Here is a 20446-nt window from a genome sequence, read left to right on the forward strand (position 1 = left end):
AAATCCAGGGTTTAACAAGAACGTCTGAGGAATGGGAGGGGGGCGGTAGGAAAAAACAAGGGGAAATAGGTTACCTTGCATAATGACTTAGCCACTCCCAATCTCTATTCAAGCCTAAGTTAATTGTATCCAATTTGCAAATGAATTCCAATTCAACAGTCTCTCGCTGGAGTCTGGATTTGAAGTTTTTCTGTTGTAATATCGCAACTTTCATGTCTGTAATTGCGTGACCAGAGAGATTGAAGTGTTCTCCAACTGGTTTATGAATGTTATAATTCTTGACATCTGATTTGTGTCCATTTATTCTTTTACGTAGAGACTGTCCAGTTTGACCAATGTACATGGCAGAGGGGCATTGCTGGCACATGGCATATATCACATTGGTGGATGTGCAGGTGAACGAGCCTCTGATAGTGTGGCTGATGTTATTAGGCCCTATGATGGTGTCCCCTGAATAGATATGTGGGCACAGTTGGCAATGGGCTTTGTTGCAAGGATAGGTTCCTGGGTTAGTGGTTCTGTTGTGTGGTATGTGGTTGCTGGTGAGTATTCGCTTCAGGTTGGGGGGCTGTCTGTAGGCAAGGACTGGCCTGTCTCCCAAGATTTGTGAGAGTGTTGGGTCATCCTTCAGGATAGGTTGTAGATCCTTAATAATGCATTGGAGGGGTTTTAGTTGGGGGCTGAAGGTGACGGCTAGTGGTATTCTGTTATTTTCATATACATTGTAAGGAGAGTGATCACTTTAGATAAGCTATTACCAGCAGGAGAGTGGGGTGGGGGGAGAGAAAACCTTTTGTAGTGGTAAACACCCATTTTTTCATGGTTTGTATGTATAAGAACATCTTCTGTATTTTCCACAGTATGCATCCGATGAAGTGAGCTGTAGCTCACGAAAGCTTATGCTCAAATAAATTGGTTAGTCTCTAAAGTGCCACAAGTACTCCTTTTCTTTTTCGCGAGGGAAACCGGTTCTAAAAGGACTTCTAAATTTAACTGGACAAAAGTGGCACCGACTCCATGGGTGCTCCAGCCCTGGAGCACCCAAGGGGAAAATTTGGTGGGTGCAGAGCACCCATCGGCAGCTCCCTGCCCTAACCCTGGCCCCAGCTAACCTCCGCTCCGCCTCCTCCCCTGAATGCACCGCCCTGCTTCTCCGCCCCCCCCAGGCTTCCCGCGAATCAGCTGTTCGCGCAGGAAGCTGGGGCAGGCTGAGAAGCAGGACTCGGCTTCCTGCTCAGGCCCAGGGAGGTGGAGGTGAGCTGGGGCCGGGGGGCGTGAGGAGGGCCACCCGTGCCGCAGCAGGTAACCTGGGGGCGCAGGGGAACCGCTCCCTGCCCCAGCTCACCTCCGCCACCCTCGGCCTGAGCGGGAAGCTGCCACCTGCTTCTCAGCCCTCCCCAGCTTCCCGCCGAACAGCTGATTCGCAGGAAGCCGGGGGAGGGGGCGGAGAAGCAGCGCGTTCAGCAGAGGAGGCGGAGCAGAGGTGAGCTGGGGCCGGGCGCGAGGTGGGGAGCTGCCAGTGGGTGCTCTGCACCCACCAAATTTTCCCCGTGGGTGTTCCAGCCCCGGAGCACCCAGGGAGTTGGCACCTAAGGTGCCACTTTTGATGTGATCAGTAGGGGAGTGACCACTCCCCCTGCTCCCCCCCCAGCTACGCTCCCCCACCCCTAGGAGCCAGAAGGACCTGCCGGATGCTTCCTGGGAGCTGCCCCAGGTAAGCACCTCTGGGACTCCCCACCTCGCCCCCTGGCAGCTGCCTCTGCCTCTTAGGGGTGGGTACCCACTAAGGTGGCCCACGAGACCCTCCTGCCTGGTTCTGTGGGCAGTCAGGGGATAGGGGAGGGGGCAGCAATCTTGGGGGGGGGCATCAAGGAACGCGGGGGGGTTGGATGGGGCAGGAGTCCTGGAGGGTGGGGGTAGGGAACGACCCCCTGGTGGGGTGAGGAGGGAACCCATTGTTAAGATTTTGGCAGCTCATCACTATCTGTACCCCTAAAAAATTAAAGCTGTGTTTAGCAATGTTCTTCTAGTCACGTTGAGAGACTGTAAAGCATTTAAAAGGGACATATGGGGGTGCTAGCCATGTTTCCTTTCAACCTTTCTATGGCTCTGTTATAGAATACGAGAGCTCTACAAGAGGGCTGTTTTCACTTTTAATCCCTCGCAGCTGTACCGCTGGCCTCTGAATTCTGATTGCAAGCCTTAGGAGTTGTGAGATAAGCATGAATTCTTCCCAAAAGATTTTTCACACTATTTGTCTAAAATGTTTTCTTGCTCCTTAACCAATGTTTATATTTACTTTATTTGGATGGTCTTCAAAAGAAAAACATTCTCCTTTCTTAGGTTAAATTACTTGCCACAAATTTTCTCTGTCTTTTAGATAATATGTACAGATCTGAATCTTTTTGCTGTTTTTGCAATACAAGACAGCCAGACTTAACCACTACCTAAATGACTGGTTCAGCAAGTTCACAGCTACCCTGCATTGCCAAAGCAAAACATAGCAGCCAGAGCATACCAGTGAATCTAAAGTGATTTTACAGTGTAGGATAAAGTTCTACTCACCTACTCTATGCACAAGTTCTACCAACTTGTCAGGACTGTACTGTGAATACTAATAAGAAAAAAACTCGTAGGAGTACTCAGATTAATCATTCTTGATTGATCATCCTTGGCTAACAAGTGCCCCCATCATGATCCCTATTCAAAATTCAGTTCCACACATAAAGGAACTATTAAGCATGAAAACAGGTGTATCTTTTTAAAAGACCAATCAGAATGTTTGTTGTTGCAGGCACCTTTGTATAATTAGCAGCTTTGTATTCCCTTGGCAACCTTTCCTCATGAAAATAAGTTTATTGACGTTAAAAGAAAGCAATAAATCATTCATGAATTTAGTCAGGAATTTTTACACCTTGCCACTCTAATTAACAATGCATACTAAAAAAACCCAACAAATTGTATTAGTACAGTGTGCCATGCCTGTCCAGGAAAAACGTAACTATAATACAAAGTCTATAGGTTTTGTTATCAGTCTTTACCATCAGAATAAAGTAAGACTATTAGAATAGCTAATGTAGACAAGATAGAATATCCATTTTAAGTACTTAAATTCTCATTTTAGCACCCAAATGCTGAGTTGGACACAAGTTTGGAAACTGGACCCTCTTCTCTATTTTTTCCATACATGCTGTATTATGTGTCTGTCTAAAGTGACCATGTATTCTGGTTTTCCCAGGACAGTGTTGTTGGTTTTTTTTCCACAAGATAGCTCATCTGCTCAGGAATTTGTTTTGGGACACCTGGGGTTTTTTTTTTTTTTGCTTTTTGTGTTGTTGTTTTTTCTTTCCATTTCATCAGTCTCATTCTTTTTTTATATATATATAATTTAGAAAATGTTCATTCCAGATGTCCTGCTATATTGAGTAGCATTCTCTGCATGTTCACTAGGAACAAACAGTCCAGTGGAATGAGCGTTCAATGTGATGACCTGTATTTGGAGTGAAGAGAAAAGTTAAATGACCATAGATGCTATTGAAACTATTTTTGCTCAAAGTGACTGTTAATGACTCTTAAGTGTTTCAGGATAAACTCCTTAAGAACACCGAGTAACTAGAAAAAAAACTCACTCTGAGAAACATAGTGTCAGAAGCTGGTACTAATGACAATAGCACATGCTTGTTTTTAAAGAAAGCATGTCTTTATGACAATGCATGACAAAAGTGTTACCACAAGATATTCCATTTTTTCATTTTGAAAATATGGGCCACTTTATTTTTTTGTTTTCCGATATGTCAACTAAACAGCTCTATACCAGACGACTTATGACTCATTGCAACCATAGTATTTGCCTACAATGAACCACTTCCTCGCCTCCAATCTCACTTTAGCTATCTCTCGGGGCATGTGACACAAAGATTTTTCTCTCTTAGTAGCAATGACCCAGAATGAACAACAAATGTACCGTTTTCACTTTCTCAGCATAGCCCAAGGATCACAGGAGACATCCCACAGCTATCTGATTGTTTAAATAGGTTTCGCTGAACATGAATGAACCAACTCAGGAACATTTTGTAAAATGACTGATGGTCGTAGGAATTCTAGTATTTCTTTGGACTTTGTACAAAGCTGAAATTCCAGGCTGGCAAACAGGTCAGATTTTCTTTCATGCCCCTTCTTTGCCAAACTGTGTCATTTAAAATTCAGCTGTCTGAGAAATAAGAGGCTCATCCATTTTATGCAGTAGGCTGTTTTTCTTCTAAAAGAAATTAGAACAAGTTTGTAGTGATAAACACCCATTTTTTCATGATTTGTGTGTATAAAAACAAACATCTTCTGTATTTTCCACAGTATGCATCCAATGAAGTGAGCTGTAGCTCACGAAAGCTTATGCTCAAATAAATTGGTTAGTCTCTAAGGTGCCACAAGTACTCCTTTTCTTTTTAGAACAAGTTGTGTAGCTTTTGAGCTTTTTTAGAGGTTGAGTTCCAGGCAACAGAGGCATCTATGGAATGGTTCTGCCATTTTTAAATTTCAGCGCTGAAGAGGGAAAAATTGACTTTTTGGGTCAAATTCTGTTCTCAGATGCACGTGCATTCCATTGAATTCCCTAGGAGCTTCCCCTTCACACCACGTGCAGAATTTGATCACTGATTCTATTAATCTATTTCAGTATACTTCATTTTCCCTTCTAGGACAGCACATCACAAGTCTATTATTTAAGAACACGCTCAATGCAATTCTTCTGCCATTCGGCGCAGTTTGTGGTGAGCTGGCTGTCCCACTGGAAATGTACAAGTGATTTACCTTAGGTTCCGCTTGCATGTAGATGTCACTTCATACACACACACACACACACACACACACACACACACACCTACCTCATAAAAAAAGCTTTAAAGCAGTTGTATTCTAGTGGTGTATTTGCATTGCTATAAAAGTTATGTCACGCTTCCGTAATAAAACCCCATTTCAGCTGCCTATAAGTCAGGTGTAAAAATTCACTTTGGGCTGAAACTTGGGGCAAACACAGAGTGATTTCAGGAATGGTGAGAACTGGTCAGAACTTTTGCATTATTTTGTGAATTATGTGCGAGTATCTGGGATTTTTTGGTCTGCTGTTATGAAAGTAGAGCAGAAGCCACAGAGTTATTGAAGGGTCATGAGCGGGGGTGGGGACTTACTGGAGAATAATGACCTGCATGGAATCTTCCATGCTACTCCCAGCCCCCAGCTTCTTAACTCCCAGCTGTAGGAGCTGAGGAAACGGGAGGAAATAGGGAGGTTTTAGCTGATTTTTTTTTTTTGCTTACCTTGTGGTTTGTGTGCTTTCTCAGTAGGATGATCAATGTCTTTCATGTTCAGTCTGACAGTCTTATGTAAGAGGGGGCTTTGTCCACATTATGGTTTCAACAATACTAATAACTGTTTAAACAGATCTTTACCATAGAAAAGGCCTTGCTGCAATGCAGAGGCTACTATAGAAAAATAAGATCCTGGTCCACATTAGCCCATGAAACCATGCTAGCAGCAACCATGTGTGACCATGGTAGTGGGTGGCATGGTTTCAACATAGACACTTCAAGGTCCTATCCACTCTAATAAGTATAATGGAAATAGCGATCCTGGTAGTTTCTTTTGTATTTCACTCAACTCTTCATTGCAGTTAGATCTATCTACTTACCTGAAAGGAATAGAGAGCCTACATTAATTTTAGCTGCAGTACACATTAGATATGCAATTTCAGATGTTTAGTACACTTGACCTTTTATAATGACACAGTAAGTGTGTCTCCTTATTAACACCTACTTCACAGTCTGCAAAATTATTAATAAATTAGACCCAACCTGCTGCAACCCTTTGACATGACATTTTGGTTTTGTGCTATGCATCCCCAAAATAACACAATGCCGTCACTAATGTCGTACTTCCTGTGGCTCGGTTGGTTGAAAATCCAGTGCTAGCCCATGGGAGGTGAGTCATTTCCCCATACACTTCCACTCCTGCTGCAGCTGCAACCTTTCCTGCCTCCAGTTGCACGTATTTAAGGGAGGAATATTTACGGATAACTATATTCATATCATTCCTTTTTGTCTATTTATTACGAGATATGGTTGATAATAGGGGTATTCTTACTCAATCTCTCAGGACCCTACTTAATGAAATTAGTGGTTTACACATTAACAGCCAAGGATGAAACTGGAAATTATTTGAGTCTCTGGTTACACACTTCATCTGAGTTCAGGAACTGATCACAACTACTTCCTTTAATGGTATATACAGCACTAGAATCTTGGCAACTAATAATCTCACTTAGAGCCTCAACCGTCTCCAAGGTCCTCTTAAAACAATGTGATCCCTACCTAAAATTATCCTGAAGAATAAATTATTAAGAATGACATTACAAGAGGGACTTGTGTGATTATCAATCATGAGATAATCGTCACACATCTGCAGAGACACCAAGCATAGCCTGACATTTCACAGTCTCAAAAGACATGAACTCACAATAACCACACGCCCCCCTGGAGTTGCACTACTGATGTGAAGAAAATTCTTTGTTGTGGGGAAATCATGCATTTCTGTGGTAGAACACCACAAATTTGGCAGCTCAGTGCTGTAGTTTCAGCAAAGCTGTTCAGCCCTTTGAAATAGATCTCTCCATTTTCAATGCTTAGGAGCCAATATGAATGTAAAAAAAATGGAGTACTTGTGGCACCTTAGAGACTAACAAATTTAAAAGCTTATGCTCAAATAAATTTGTTCGTCTCTAAGGTGCCACAAGTTCTCCTGTTCTTTTTGCGGATACAGACTAACACGGCTGCTACTCTGAAACCTGTCAATATGAATGTACTGTCACAGCAATCAGCTGTGTAACAGTGTATCCCTCATGCTCCAGCAGTAGCAGTGGGACCGGTGGGACCTTCTGAGGGGGAGGACTCCTCAAGTTATGATGTAAAAAAAATAAAGGGACGTATTCAATTTGCACTGCTAGAAAGGTCAAAAAGTCTTTCCCAGCACATGTGAGAACTCCTTTTATATTGCAGTAGCACCTGGAGGCCACAGTCAGAGATTGATGCCCCATTGTGCTAGGCACTGTAGACAAATCAGGGATGACGTCGTCTCATTTCTTAATAATAATTTTAAAAATGCTTGACATCCCCGATTTGCTACATCTTGGACCCAATTGTCCTGTCTGGTGCACCCTGCACAGCAGTGAGAAAGGTCAAAAATGCCCATACCCCCAGTCCCTCAAAGGACAGTCAATTGTGCCTAATTATTAGTGTTGGTATATGTAGCCAGGTGAGCACTTTGCTTAAAGGGGGAAAATGTAAACAGGGGTGACTATCAGATCCAAAGCTACAATGCACAACTTGTGTAATATGCTGCCGGGGAGACCCAGAGCTGTGAGCCAGCATGTTACCTCTTTGTCTTAGAGAGACCAAGTTTTGCTGGCAATTAAATTTTGTTTCAGCTCCCTGCCACACCAGTATATCCTCACCAGCAAACTCCTCAAGGCTCTCCTGGCCCCGACCTTGCCTAGCAGATAACACTCAGTGAACTCCAGCCCCCAAGCTCCTAAGAGATGTCTCCCTACAATGCATAGCCCCTCCCACTGTGCAGTCACAGGAGGGATTAAGTTCACTGCTATCTTAAAGAGTCGGTTCATCACAGTTTATTAATTTAACTGGGGTAAATATGCCCTTCCCTTCAAACACAGCAATGAGTTAGTTTATAGGAAAAATAAAACAAGTTTATTACAAAAGAGCATGGATTACGTTGATGCCAATGAAAACAGATAAAGGTAGTGATGGTTTGTAACGATGCTAGCTTTGGTGGGACCCAAATGAGCGTGCCAATTCAGGACAAATTACTTAAAGCAGGGCACTTACAGCCCAAGGCTGGGGTTCTTTTGCACACCAAGGCAAACCAAACCAGCCAAATAGACAAAACTTTGGTTTTATCCCACTAGCTAACCATAAGTCACACAAGCAATTCCCTTAGACACTCCAGTTTCCAAGTATCACCACCAGTGCCACTCGTTATGGAGATGAATGGTTATGAAAACCAATACCCCAGTAAAAGAAAAAAGGTTCTCCCGATCCTAAAGGAGCAAGCCCCAGACCCAGGCCAATAAACAAATCAGATCTTACCACAAATCACATTGTTGCCAATCCTTTAGAATCTAAAATCTAAAGGTTTATTCATAAAAGGAAAAAAGATATAGATGAGAGCTAGAATTGGTTTAATGGAATCAATTACATACAGTAATGGCAAAGTTCTCGGTTCAGGCTTGAAGCAGTGATAGAATGAACTGCAGGTTCAAATCAAGTCTTTGGAGTACATCCACTGCTGGAATGGGTCATTCAGTCCTTTGTTCAAAACTTCAGTTTGTAGCAAAGTTCCTCCAGAGGCAAGAAGCAGGACTGAAGACCAGATGGAGATGAGGCAGCTCCCTTTTATAGTCTTTTCCGAGTGTAAGGACACCTCTTTGTTCTTACTGTGGAAAATTACAGCAAAATGGAGTTTAGAGTCACATGGGCAAGTCACATGTCCATGCATGATTCAATTCTTTACAGGTGGCAGCCATTGCTCACATGCTATCTTGAACGTTCCCAGGAAGACTTCTTATGTGGATTGGAGTCTCCCAAGGTCCATTGTCCATTACGTGTTTCTTGATTGAGCACTTAACTTGCAAATTCCTTTCTCAAGAAGCTGACCAAATGCTTTACTAAGGCTTCTTAGAATCAAAACACATTGATATACAAGTACATAGCCAATATTCATACCTTTAACTACAAAAACTACAAAAACACATACAGACATCATAATCAGCAAATCATAATCTTTCCATAGACACCTTACACGACAACCTTTGTACAATATTTGCTGCAAATATATAACAGTGGTTGCAACCATGCTTTATACGGTCACAGGTTATGTCAGTAACATCACATGGTTACAAGGAAATAAAAGTGAAGTCTTAAAGTCTAAAACTTAATCTAGCAAGCTACGGTCTTTGTTCAAGATGGTTTCTCATCCACAGTCTCCTTTCCAGCTTTTACTGGCCAGCCTGGCCAGGACCCATCACAGAGATCCTCCTGAAGTGAAGGCTAATGATGGACTCTCTCTCTGTTCCCTTTGTCTTCCAAATCAGGATCAGGAAGGCTTCCTGGGGATTCAGTCTGGCAATTGTAAGCATGGTGGGCAGATAAAATGCTTCAAAAAGACACTCTGAAACAAAATCTGCAAACACAAACCTGTGACTCGACCTTTGACCAACTGGTGATTGATCACATTGCATGGCACTATACCATAAGGGAGGGTGTCCGTGACTTTGAGAAAAATCACGTAAAGCAGCTGGAAGCTCAGCACTGGGCACAGAAACAACACACAGCTGAAATCGACACAACTAAGTGTATGGCTCTGTGGCCAGTGAGGTAAATATTTTTCTCAAATTGGTCTATGGAGTAATGCGAAGACCCATTAGTACAAACTATGATTGTCAACATCATCCTCGAAATTGAGGTGACCAGCATCAAAATCATGGGTGCCCTTTTACTGTAGTCATAAAAGTCCAAAAGAAAAGTTCTGCAGTGCAACAGGATGCATCTCTCTAAAAAGGGCATGGGTTCCACATTTAAGTTCTGTAGATGCAAGTACCTGTTTTTATCTGGGAAAGTTGCTGTGAATTCATTTTGCTACTGTCACAGCTTAAGTATGCAGACCTGTGTGAACCAAATGTTCACAGTCAGCACATGCTTTCTCCTACTACCTCCAAACAAAAATCAAATGCAAACGTTAAGGCATTAGGTTAGCCCATGTCTGCTGATGAATGGCAGCATGAGAACGTCAGCAGTGTCCCAACCAGATCCATTTTGGTGCATTGAGTTGAGGCTGCCCTGGAGTGGAGCAGGAAACCTTTGTGTTTATAAAATATTCACATACTTTTTTTCAAATACATATGCTATGGAAAGGACATACTTTTTAAATCCTGACTCTGTTTTTTATTTAATCTTCCACATCTTATAAATACCAAACTACACTGTTAAAGTCTGTGAAAATCTGGTTTAAAACCCTCTGCAATGAATCATTCTGTCAACAAGAAGACATGAGGCTTAGGCATCAATTACTTCATGACTTGCACTATTACTCACCACAATTGCCTCATTTCTGAAGTGTCTCATTCTCCTTCTGCCTTTGCACCTCTGTTGTTTATTACCCTCTCGCTACATCCCTCAAGCTAAACAGACCACGCACCCTTCAGCAGCTTAGAGAATACTAACAACAGGTAGGAGGACTCTAGGAAATCACCATTTTATCTCATACACTGGAACATTGACAAATTTCGAACAGTATTTATTTTGTTATTTATTATCTATATTAACAACAAGGGGGAAGGAGCACAAGTATGAATAAGGAAAGAACAGGTTGAAGAATATTTAGATAAGTTAGATGTATTTCCAGTCAGCAGTGGCTGACAAAATTCATCCTAGCATACTTAAGGAACTAGCTGAAGCAATCTCAGAAACATCAGCAAATATCTTTGAGAACTCATGGTGAGGTCCCTGAGGTCCAGAGAAAGGCAAACATAATACCTATCTTTAAAAAGGGGAACAAAGAGGACCCAGGGAATTATATACTTGTCAGCCTAACTTTGATACCTGGAAAGACACTGGAACAAATTAATAAACAATCAGTTTATAAGCACCTAAGGATAATAGAGTGATAAGTAAGGATATGATTTTTTCATGGAAAATCTCAATAAATTTCACAGCAGAGATGTGGAAAAACAAAGATATGTCATGGAAATTGGGGAAAGGGGCCCAGTGGTGGGAGTTGGACAGCTAGCCCACCTTGCAATCATGTCACAATGGCAGGTCCTGTCCTGTGGGGCTGGGCTCCCCAGTCTAGGCATTGCAACTTTGTCCACATGTTTGCAATGCCACTCAGGTTTGGCAAGCCCCTCCGTAGACGGGGGCAGAGGGCCAAATGTGATTGGGGCTGTGACCTAGTGCATGGGGTCATTGCTCAAAGCCGGTTTGGCAAACCTGCCCCTCCATCTCCAGAAAAATGGATGCACCATATCTGAGTGGTGCTGCGACCACATGGACCAGATCGCAATACCAAGAGGGGAAAGAAGTCACTGCTTTGAGGGTCACAGATTTTATTAAATTCAAGGTTATCGTGAACACTGTGACCTCCACATCAAAATCGTGACCTTTGTGGTAAGTAATAGCAAACATGGATTTATCAAGAAGAAATCATGTCAAGCCAGCCTAATGTCTTTCTTTGACAGGGTTACTAGCCTAGTGGATGGGGTGGGAGGATGCAACAGAAGTGATATATTTTGAGACACAATTGCAAATGACATTCTAATAAACAATCTAAGGAAATGTGGTCTAAATGAAATTACTACAAGGTGGGTGCAGAACTGGTTGAAAGACCACCATCAAAATGTATTTATCAATGGTTCACTGTCAAATTGGGGGGATATATCTGGTGGGTTCCCGCAAGGGGTCTGTCCAGCGTCCAGTAGTATTCAATATTTTTATTCATGAGTTAAATAATGGAGTTGCTTATAAAATGTGCAGATGGCACCAAGCTGGGAGGGATTGCAAGCACTTTGGAGGACAAGGATAGGAATTCAAAAAGACCCTGACAAATTGGAGAACTGGTCTGAAATCTACCATATGAAGGTCAATAAAGACAAAGGCAAAGTACTGCACTGAGGAAGGAAAAATCAAATGCACAACTACAAAATGGGGAATAACTGGCCTCTGTAGTATTGCTGACAAGGATCTGGGGGTTATAGTAGATCACAAACTGTATATAAGCCAACAGTGTAATGCTGCTGCAAAAAAAGACTAGTATTCTGGGGTGCGTTAGCAGGTGTATCATATGTAAGACCCGAGAGGTAACTGTCATTCTCTACTCAGCACTGGGGAGTCCTCAGCTGGAACTGGGTCCAGCTTTGGGCAACATACTTTAAGAAAGAGATGGATACTTTAGAGAGGGTCCAGAGGAGAGCAACAAAAATAAAAAAAAGTTTTGAAAACCTCATCTATGTGGAAAGATTAAAAAAACTGAGCATAATTAATCCTGAGAAAAGAAGACTGAAAGGGGACCTGATAGCAGGCTTTAAATACGATAAGGGCTGTTATAAAGAGGACCGTGATCAACTGTTCTTCATGTCCACTGAAGGTAGGACAAGACATAATCAGTTTAATTGGCAGCCAGGGAGATTTAGAGTAGATATTAGGACAATATTTCTAACTATAAGGGTAGAGAAGCTCTGGAATAGGCTTTTGAATCCCTGTAATTGAAGGTTTTTGAGAACAGGTTAGTCAATAACTTATCAGGGATAGTCTAAGTATACATCTTCCTGTCCTAGCACAGTGGGATGGACTAGATGATCTCTCAAGGTCTCTTCCAGCCCACCATTTCTAGGATTCACGTATACGCGTGATGTAATCACCTCTCAGATTGCAGTGTAGACATACTCTACGGCAGCGGTTCCCAACTAGGGGCCCAGGGCACCCTGGGGGGCTGCGAGCAGATCTCGGGGGGCCGCCAAGCAGGGCCAGCGGTAGACTCACTGGGGCAAAGGATAGAAAGCTGAAGCCCCATCGCATGGGGCTGAAGCCCAGGGCCCTGAGCCCCGCCATCCAGGACTGAAGCTGAAGCCTGATCAATGTACCTTCATGGGAGCACCTGTGGCATAAGTCCCCAGGCAACTGCCCTGTTTGCTACCCCCTAATATCAGCCCTGGCTTTTATATGCGGAAAATCAGTTACTGTGGCACAAGTGGGCAGTGGAGTTTTTATAGCGTATGGGGGGGGGCCTCAGAAAGAAAAGGGTTGAGAACCCCTGGTCTACGGTATTGGCCTGTGTTTAGGGCAAGGCAGTTGTGCACTGGGAGCTCAGGAAGCCACAGCGCCACAGGTATACAGAGAAAGGCAGTCATTGTTGCACCTACTAAAGAAGGTGCAGCATGCGCTCCCTTCCAGGCCAGCCAGCTCCCCAGGCTGGTGCCCCTTTAATGAGCATTGAAAAAAATGTATATTGATGAATTAACACCCTCAGTGGAACCTCTATCAGACAGACTGTGCTGACTCAGACAGAAAGCACATTCACTCACACAATCATGATGCTATGGAAAAGCGATAACAATATAATATTTGATATGAAACTCTATAAGGCTGAATGCAGAGTGTCTTGCTCAAGAGACCCCATGAGGACTGTCTACACTCACCGTTACCAAAACGGTCATTGTGGGGGATATGTAGTTTAAGCACTTGTAACATGTTTGTACTGAATGTGTTGCATCCCTCTCCACTAGCTAATCCACAGTGGACAATAGCCTGCTACTGGTGCTGGTGAATAGAATCACTCCTTTTACTCAAGATAAAGAGAGATATTTGTGCTTTGGTCTTTTGGGTCCCCAGTTCAAACCCTGCTAATGGCATTTGCCTAGAAGGAAATTAGCAGGCCAAAAGCTACAGTGTGCATTGGGCTTAGCCAAACCTATCTGAGAAAAATCCCTCTCTGTCAGAGCAGCTGGACAAAAGAAAGGTCAATGTCCAGGCCACTCAGCTCATTCATGCTTATGGAGAAAATATGGAGAAAAAAAACTCTATGAAGCAAAGGGCTAGTGACTTTGGGCTGAAGGTTTCCCAGGTAAACAAAGGGCACAGGCAGGACCCAGGAAAGCAGAGACAGAAAAAGGGAACTGATTCTTGCATACAGATGTTAGATGTTAGCTGGGGTTTCAGCTAGTGGAACTGCGTGTGCGCCATTCTGTTGCTGCTTGACCACATCTTTCCAAAGTAGTAAGGACTGTAGATGTTTGATTAATTACATTAGAAAATATCCTGAATCTATGTCACCAGTTGTTTTCCCAACAGGGAACTAACCCACTGCAAAGCCCTGAAATCTGCTTCTGCTCAGGAAAAGGGCAGTAAGATATAGAGACTCTGAAGTCACTAAAGTGAAGCCAGTTTTTCACATCTTTATGTTTTAATAAAGAATCAGGCACACACGCTCTAAGTAGTGAAGCCTGCAGGAAGAAAGGGGAGCAAATTCATAAGATTTGTGATAGCTGGAGTTGAGAAAGGTATTGATCTAATTAAGCCTTAAAGAGTCATTTTTTAATCTGCATGCATTATTATCTGTAAAAAAGAGTATTGTTTCTTGATTCAGCAATGGGATAGCAAAGAATCTGGCAATAATTCTATATGAAACATAATGTAAATCATAAATTTCCACAACTTATTCATGAATATGGAGGGTGGGATATAGACTTTTCAAGCTACTTCTAGATGGAGCATGAAACATTTTAAAACCTTAGGAAAACATTGTTTTTTCATGGATTATTAATCAAGTTTAAAAGTGTGCTTTCCCCCCTAAGAATATATATCAGTTGACTTCTTGTAGGGGAAACAGAACAGCACTGGGAGCTAGATGAAATATTAATATTACAATACATTTATCTGGAGATGTAAATTTACATGCATTGGTACAAACACAAAGACGTGCTCCAGGCCCCCCAAAGGCCCAGATGCTGCTCCTGGGCTCTATTTGTTTACTTCAAGGCTCCTTTTTTTTTTTTTTGCTCTCGTGTCCATGTTCAGCTCTGTGTTTATGCTCAGATTTGAACCTGTGTTAGCAGTGGAAGCCTTAGGACTCTCACCTTCTCCCACTGAACTCAGTGGCAAAAATCCCATTGACTTAACTGGTGCAGGGTGATGCCCTCTTTGACAATACAGGTGGAATTTTTCCAAAGCACCTCAGTGAGTCAATGGGACTTGTGCCCCTGTGCCACTTCGGGTGGAATTTTTCAAAAGCACCTGCAATGGTAAGCACTATATAAATGCCAGTATCTATCTAAATTAGATCAATTGACCTTTCTAGAGAACCCTGCATAAGCTTGCTATAAAGGCACTTCCATCTTTTCAAATGCCAGTGCAAAGAGGGTATAACTGTCATGTAAAACAGTTTTACAAATGCTACAAAAGTGCAGGGTCCCATTCCCTAGACATGGCACGGACAGTCTGTGCCTGGGAAGTATGCCCAAGAGCCCAAAGCCAGGACTTGTGACTAGAGCCTATCATGACCCAGGGGAACTTAGAAGCACATGGATCCAGTGCATAGTTCCCAATAAAGATGCTTGGTGAGCATCCACCAGGGGGAACTCAGCCAGGACCATGACACAATTAGCCAAACATCCTGATGTTCCTCACAAGGAAACCCAAAAAACTCACATACTGTTAAACAAAATCTCCACAGCCACATTAACATTTCACTAGCCCATGATCATGCACCAATATTCTGTCACTTACGCATCATTATGGCAGCTATGGAATTCTGTGTTTTATTTTTATCACACAAAATTGAAGAGCGTTTGATGAAAAGATTAGCCCACCCCTCTCCCAGTTTCAGGCACCCTTAAAGGAGAATATTTCTATCTGAATTCCAGCTTCATGGGTGTCAGCCCTGGACATGAGCTTGCTGTGGGATTCCTAACCTACTAAACTGTGCACACATGACTCAAAAATATTCAGATAAACATAGTGTCTCAGGGAATGTGATAACATCCACCAATCAATGTAACTAATGCAGCAGCATCCCCCCAGGGTTCATGTTCTCTCTTCAGGTCCATTACGAATTTCTGAAGCCATGATATGCAAGTTGTTTTAACATATTCCAAGGCACTCTACTCTCATCTTGAGAGGCATCTGCAAGGAGGAGAGGAATGAAAAATTGCTTCCCATAACACACTGCTGGGAATACCCAGACTGCTGTGAGCCACTGTATTATCTTTCTGCCTCAGCAAAAGTGAGTTTTGCTAGTAATTGGACTGTATGTCAGCTCCCTGCCATACCAGACTGTCTTCTGTACCAGCAAACTCCTCAAGACTCCCCCAACTCAGACCTCGCCTAGCACAGAACAATCAGTGAACTCCAACCCCTGAGCTCCTCAGAGATGTTTCTCCTCAATGCACAGCCCCTACCACTGTGCATTCACAGTGGGAATTAAGTCTGTCACTCTGTTAAAGCGTCAGTACATCACAGTTTATTAATTTAACCCTCCCCTTCAAACACAGCACTGAACTGCTTTACAGTAAAAGTAAGACAAATATATTAAACAAAAGAGCATGGATTAAGTGATACTAAGGAAGAGAACTAAAGGTAGCGATGGTTACAAGCAAATAACAGTGAAAATGTACATAAAAGTCTAAAATATAATCTGGGAAGATAACGTCTTTGTTCAAGATGGTGTCTCTCACCCACAGTCTCCTTTCCAGCTTTTTACTGACCAGCTGGGCCAGGATCCATCATAGAGATCAAATTGCTTGGTTTCTTTGTCTCCTGAGGTAAAGGATAAAGATGGAGTCTCTCTAAAATCATAGGACTGGAAGGGACCTCAAGAGGTCACCTTGTCCAGTCCCCTGCACTCATGGCAGGACTATATTATCTAGACCATCCCTGACAGGTGTTTGTCTAACCTGCTCTTAAAAATCTCCAATGATGGAGATTCCACAACCTCCCTAGGCAATTTATTCCCATGCTTAACCACTCTGACAGTTAGGAACCTCCACTGTTGCAACCTAAACCTCCCTTGCTGCAATTTTAGCCCATTGCTTCTTGTCCTATCCTCAGAGGTTAAGGAGAATAATTCTTCTCTCTCCTCCTTGTAACAACCTTTTATGTACTGGAAAACTGTTATCATGTCCTGTCTCCGTCTTCTCTTCTCCAGACTAAACAAACCCAATTTTTTCAATCTTCCCTCATAGGTCATGTTTTCTAATCCTTTAATAATTTTTGTTGCTATTCTCTGGACTTTCTTCAATTTGTCCACATCGTTCCTCAAATGTGGTGCCTAAAACTGGACACAGTACTCCAGCTGAGGCCTAATTAGTGTGGGAGTAGAGCGGAAGAATTACTTCTCATGTGTTGTTTACAACACTCCTGCTAATACATCCCAGAATGATGTTCACTTTTTTTTGCAACAGTGTCACACTGTTAACTCATATTTAGCTTGTGGTCCACGATGACCCCCAGATCCCTTTCTGCAGTACTCTTTCCAAGGCAGTCATTTCCCATTTTGTATGTGTGCAACTGATTGTTCCTTCCTAAATGGAGTACTTTGCATTTGTCCTTAGTGAATTTCATCGTATTTACTTCAGACCATTTCTCCAGTTTGTCCAGATCATTTTGTATTATAATCCTATCCTCCAAAGCACTTGCAACCCTTCCCAGCTTGGTATTGCCCGCAAACTTTATAAGTGTACTCTCTATACCATTATCTAAATCATTGATGAAGATATTGAACAGAACCAGACCCAGAACTGATCCCTGCGGGACCCCACTCGTTATGCCCTTCCAGTATGACTGTAAATCACTAATAACTACTCTTTGGGAACAGTATTCCAACCAGTTTTGCACCCACCTTATAGAAGCTCCATCTAGGTTGCATTTCCCTAGTTTGTTTATGAGAAGGTCATGCGAAACAGTATCAAAAGCTCTACTAAAAATCTACCAGGTCTACCACTTCCCCGCATCCACAAGGCTTGTCACCCTGTTGAAGAAAGCTGCCAGGTTAGTTTGACATTATTTGTTCTTGACAAATCCAGGCTGACGGTTACTTATCACCTTATTATCTTCTGGATGTTTGCAAATGGATAGCTTAATAATTTGCTCCATTATCTTTCCGGGTACAGAAGTTACCTGTAATTTCCCGGATTGTCCGTATTTCCCTTTTTATAGATGGGCACTATATTTGCCCTTTTCCAGTCTTCTGGTATGTCTCCCGTCTTCTATGACCTTTCGAAGATAATGGCTCAGATATCTCCTCAATCAGCTCCTTGAGGATTTTAGGATGCATTTCAGCAGGCCCTGGTGACTTGAAGACATCAAACTTGTCTAAGTAATTTTTAACTTGTTCTTTTCCTATTTTAGCCTCTGATCCCAACTCATTTTCCCTGACATTCACTATGTTAGATGTCCAATAGCCACCAACCTTCTTGGTGAAAACCGAAACAGAGAAGTCATTAAGCACCTCTGCCATTTCCACATTTTCTGTTATTATTTTCCCTCCCTCATTGAGTAACGGGCCTACTCTGTCCTTGGCCTTCCTCTTGCTTCTAATGTTTTTGTAGAATGCTTTCTTGTTACCCTTTACGTCTCTAGCTAGTTTGATCTTGTTTTGTGCCTTGGCCTTTCTAATTTTCTCCCTACATACTTGTGTTATTTGTTTATATTCATCCTTTGTAATTTGACCTAGTTTCCACTTTTGTAGGACTCTTTTGATTTTTACACATTGAAGATCTCCTAGTTAAGCCTGGGTGGTCTCCTGCCATACTTCCTATCTTTCTTACGCAGTGGGATAGTTTACTCTTGTGCCCTTAATAATGTCTATTTGAAAAACTGCCAACTATCTTCAATTGTTTTTCCCCTTAGACTTGCTTCCCATGGGATCTTAACTACCAACTCCCTGAGTTTGCTAAAGTCTGCCTTCTTGAAATCCATTGTCTTTATTTTGCTGTTCCCCCTCCTACCATTCCTTAGAATAATGAATTCTACCATTTTATGGTCACTTTCACCCACGCTGCCTTCCACTTTGAAATTCTCAACCAGTTCCTCCCTATTTGTCAAAATCAAATCTAGAAAGAGCCTCTCCCCTAGTAGCTTTCTCCACCTTCTGAAATAAAAAAATGTCTATAATACATTCCAAGAACTTGTTGAATAATCTGTGCCTTGCTGTGTTGTTTTCCCAACAGATGTCTGGGTAGTTGAAATCTCCCATCACCACCAAGTCCTGTGCTTTGAATGATTTTATTAGTTGTTTTAAAAAAGCCTCATCCACCTCTTCTTCCTGGTTAGGTGATCTGTAGTAGACCCCTACCATGACATCACCCTTGTATTTTACTCCTTTTATTCTTACCCAGAGACTTTCAACAAGTCTGTCTCCTATTTCCATCTCAACCTCGGTCCAAGTGTATACATTTTTAATATATAAGGCAATACCCCCTTCCTTTTTTCCCTGCCTGTCCTTCTTGAGCAAGCTGTACCTTTTTATACCAATATTCCAGTCATGCGTATTATCCCACCAAGTCTCTGTGACGCCAACTATGTCATGGTTGTGTTTATTTACTAGCATTTCGAGTTCTTCCTGCTTATTCCCCATTCTTCTCTCATTAGTATACAGACATCTAAGATACCTATAAGATGTCTATGCTCCTTATGTGACCAAAGGGATGTCTGTCTTCCAAGTCAGGATCAAGAAGACCTCCTGAGGATTCAGTCTCCTGTGTCTCTCTGGGGTACAGGAGCCAGGTTAATTCTGTCTCTCAAATTCAGGCTCAGGATAAACCCTGCTGATTTAGCTTGATAGCTTTGTTTATGGCTAATATGTAGAGTGAGGTAAACCCAGATTCCTTTGTCTAGGACAGGCCTGTTCATCACCTTTATCTAGGTTAGGGTGGCTGGTCTTATACATGTTCTAGTAATGTACAGAAGAAATTCATAACTTCACATATAAGGTTAACATACATTTTACAATTGCATTAATAACCGGTGTGTTATTAGCTTTCAGATGATACTTTACAAGACATATTGTACACAACTATTGCTGCAGTAGTGTGCAGAGTGTGAATACAGGGGTTCCTAGGGTCACAATTCCCTAAAATCACCACTGGAAAGGAAACAGGAAAGCACAAAGCAGATATAGCAGTAAGCAGATAGATTATAGCTGCTGCCGTATCCTTCTGACTGCTATATGTGCACCCTATCCCTTAGGGAGGCTGCATTTCTCATCTTTGCGTTAGTAAGCAATAGTGAAGAAAGAGAAACAAGGCAGGCACATGGAGAAATAAAGACTGCAGAATAATGGCCAGAGAAAGCATCTGCCAGCAGGAGCAGGAGAGAGTTGCAAGCCCTCACGCACCACTGCTGCCAAGTACCATTAAAAGAAAGCAAATAGGATTGGAGCTGGATATTTTCTTTCCATTAGAAGGCCAGCAGGATTGCAATGTGTTGTTTATGTTTAAAAACATGTCAGTACAGAGAAGGAAGAGTAAACTGATGGTAACATCTGCTCTAAGAAGCCATTTGCAAATAACTATGTAATATCTGGAGAGAAGCATTTGCAAGAGGAGAATACAGGGTTGGAGAAGGGTAGGAAGTAGGCGACACAAATTTTCTCTCTCCTAGCCCGGTCCTCTCATAAAGGCCTTTGCAGCATTAGCAAGGAAGTGGGGTGAGAGAGGCTGCAGAAAAGGCAAATGGTCCCTCAAAAAGAAACAGCAAAAGCAATCCATAGAGTCCATCCGAAATGCTAAAACAGTGAAAAGGTGACAGTGTGTGAGATAGTCTCTTCATTCGCTGTCTTAGAACAAGTATGGAACCTGCACACCCTAGCTGGCAAGTCACTTGGTGTTTTTCAT

The sequence above is a fragment of the Chelonia mydas genome, chromosome 7 (assembly GCF_015237465.2).
Source record: "Chelonia mydas isolate rCheMyd1 chromosome 7, rCheMyd1.pri.v2, whole genome shotgun sequence".
NCBI lineage: Eukaryota > Metazoa > Chordata > Testudines > Cheloniidae > Chelonia > Chelonia mydas.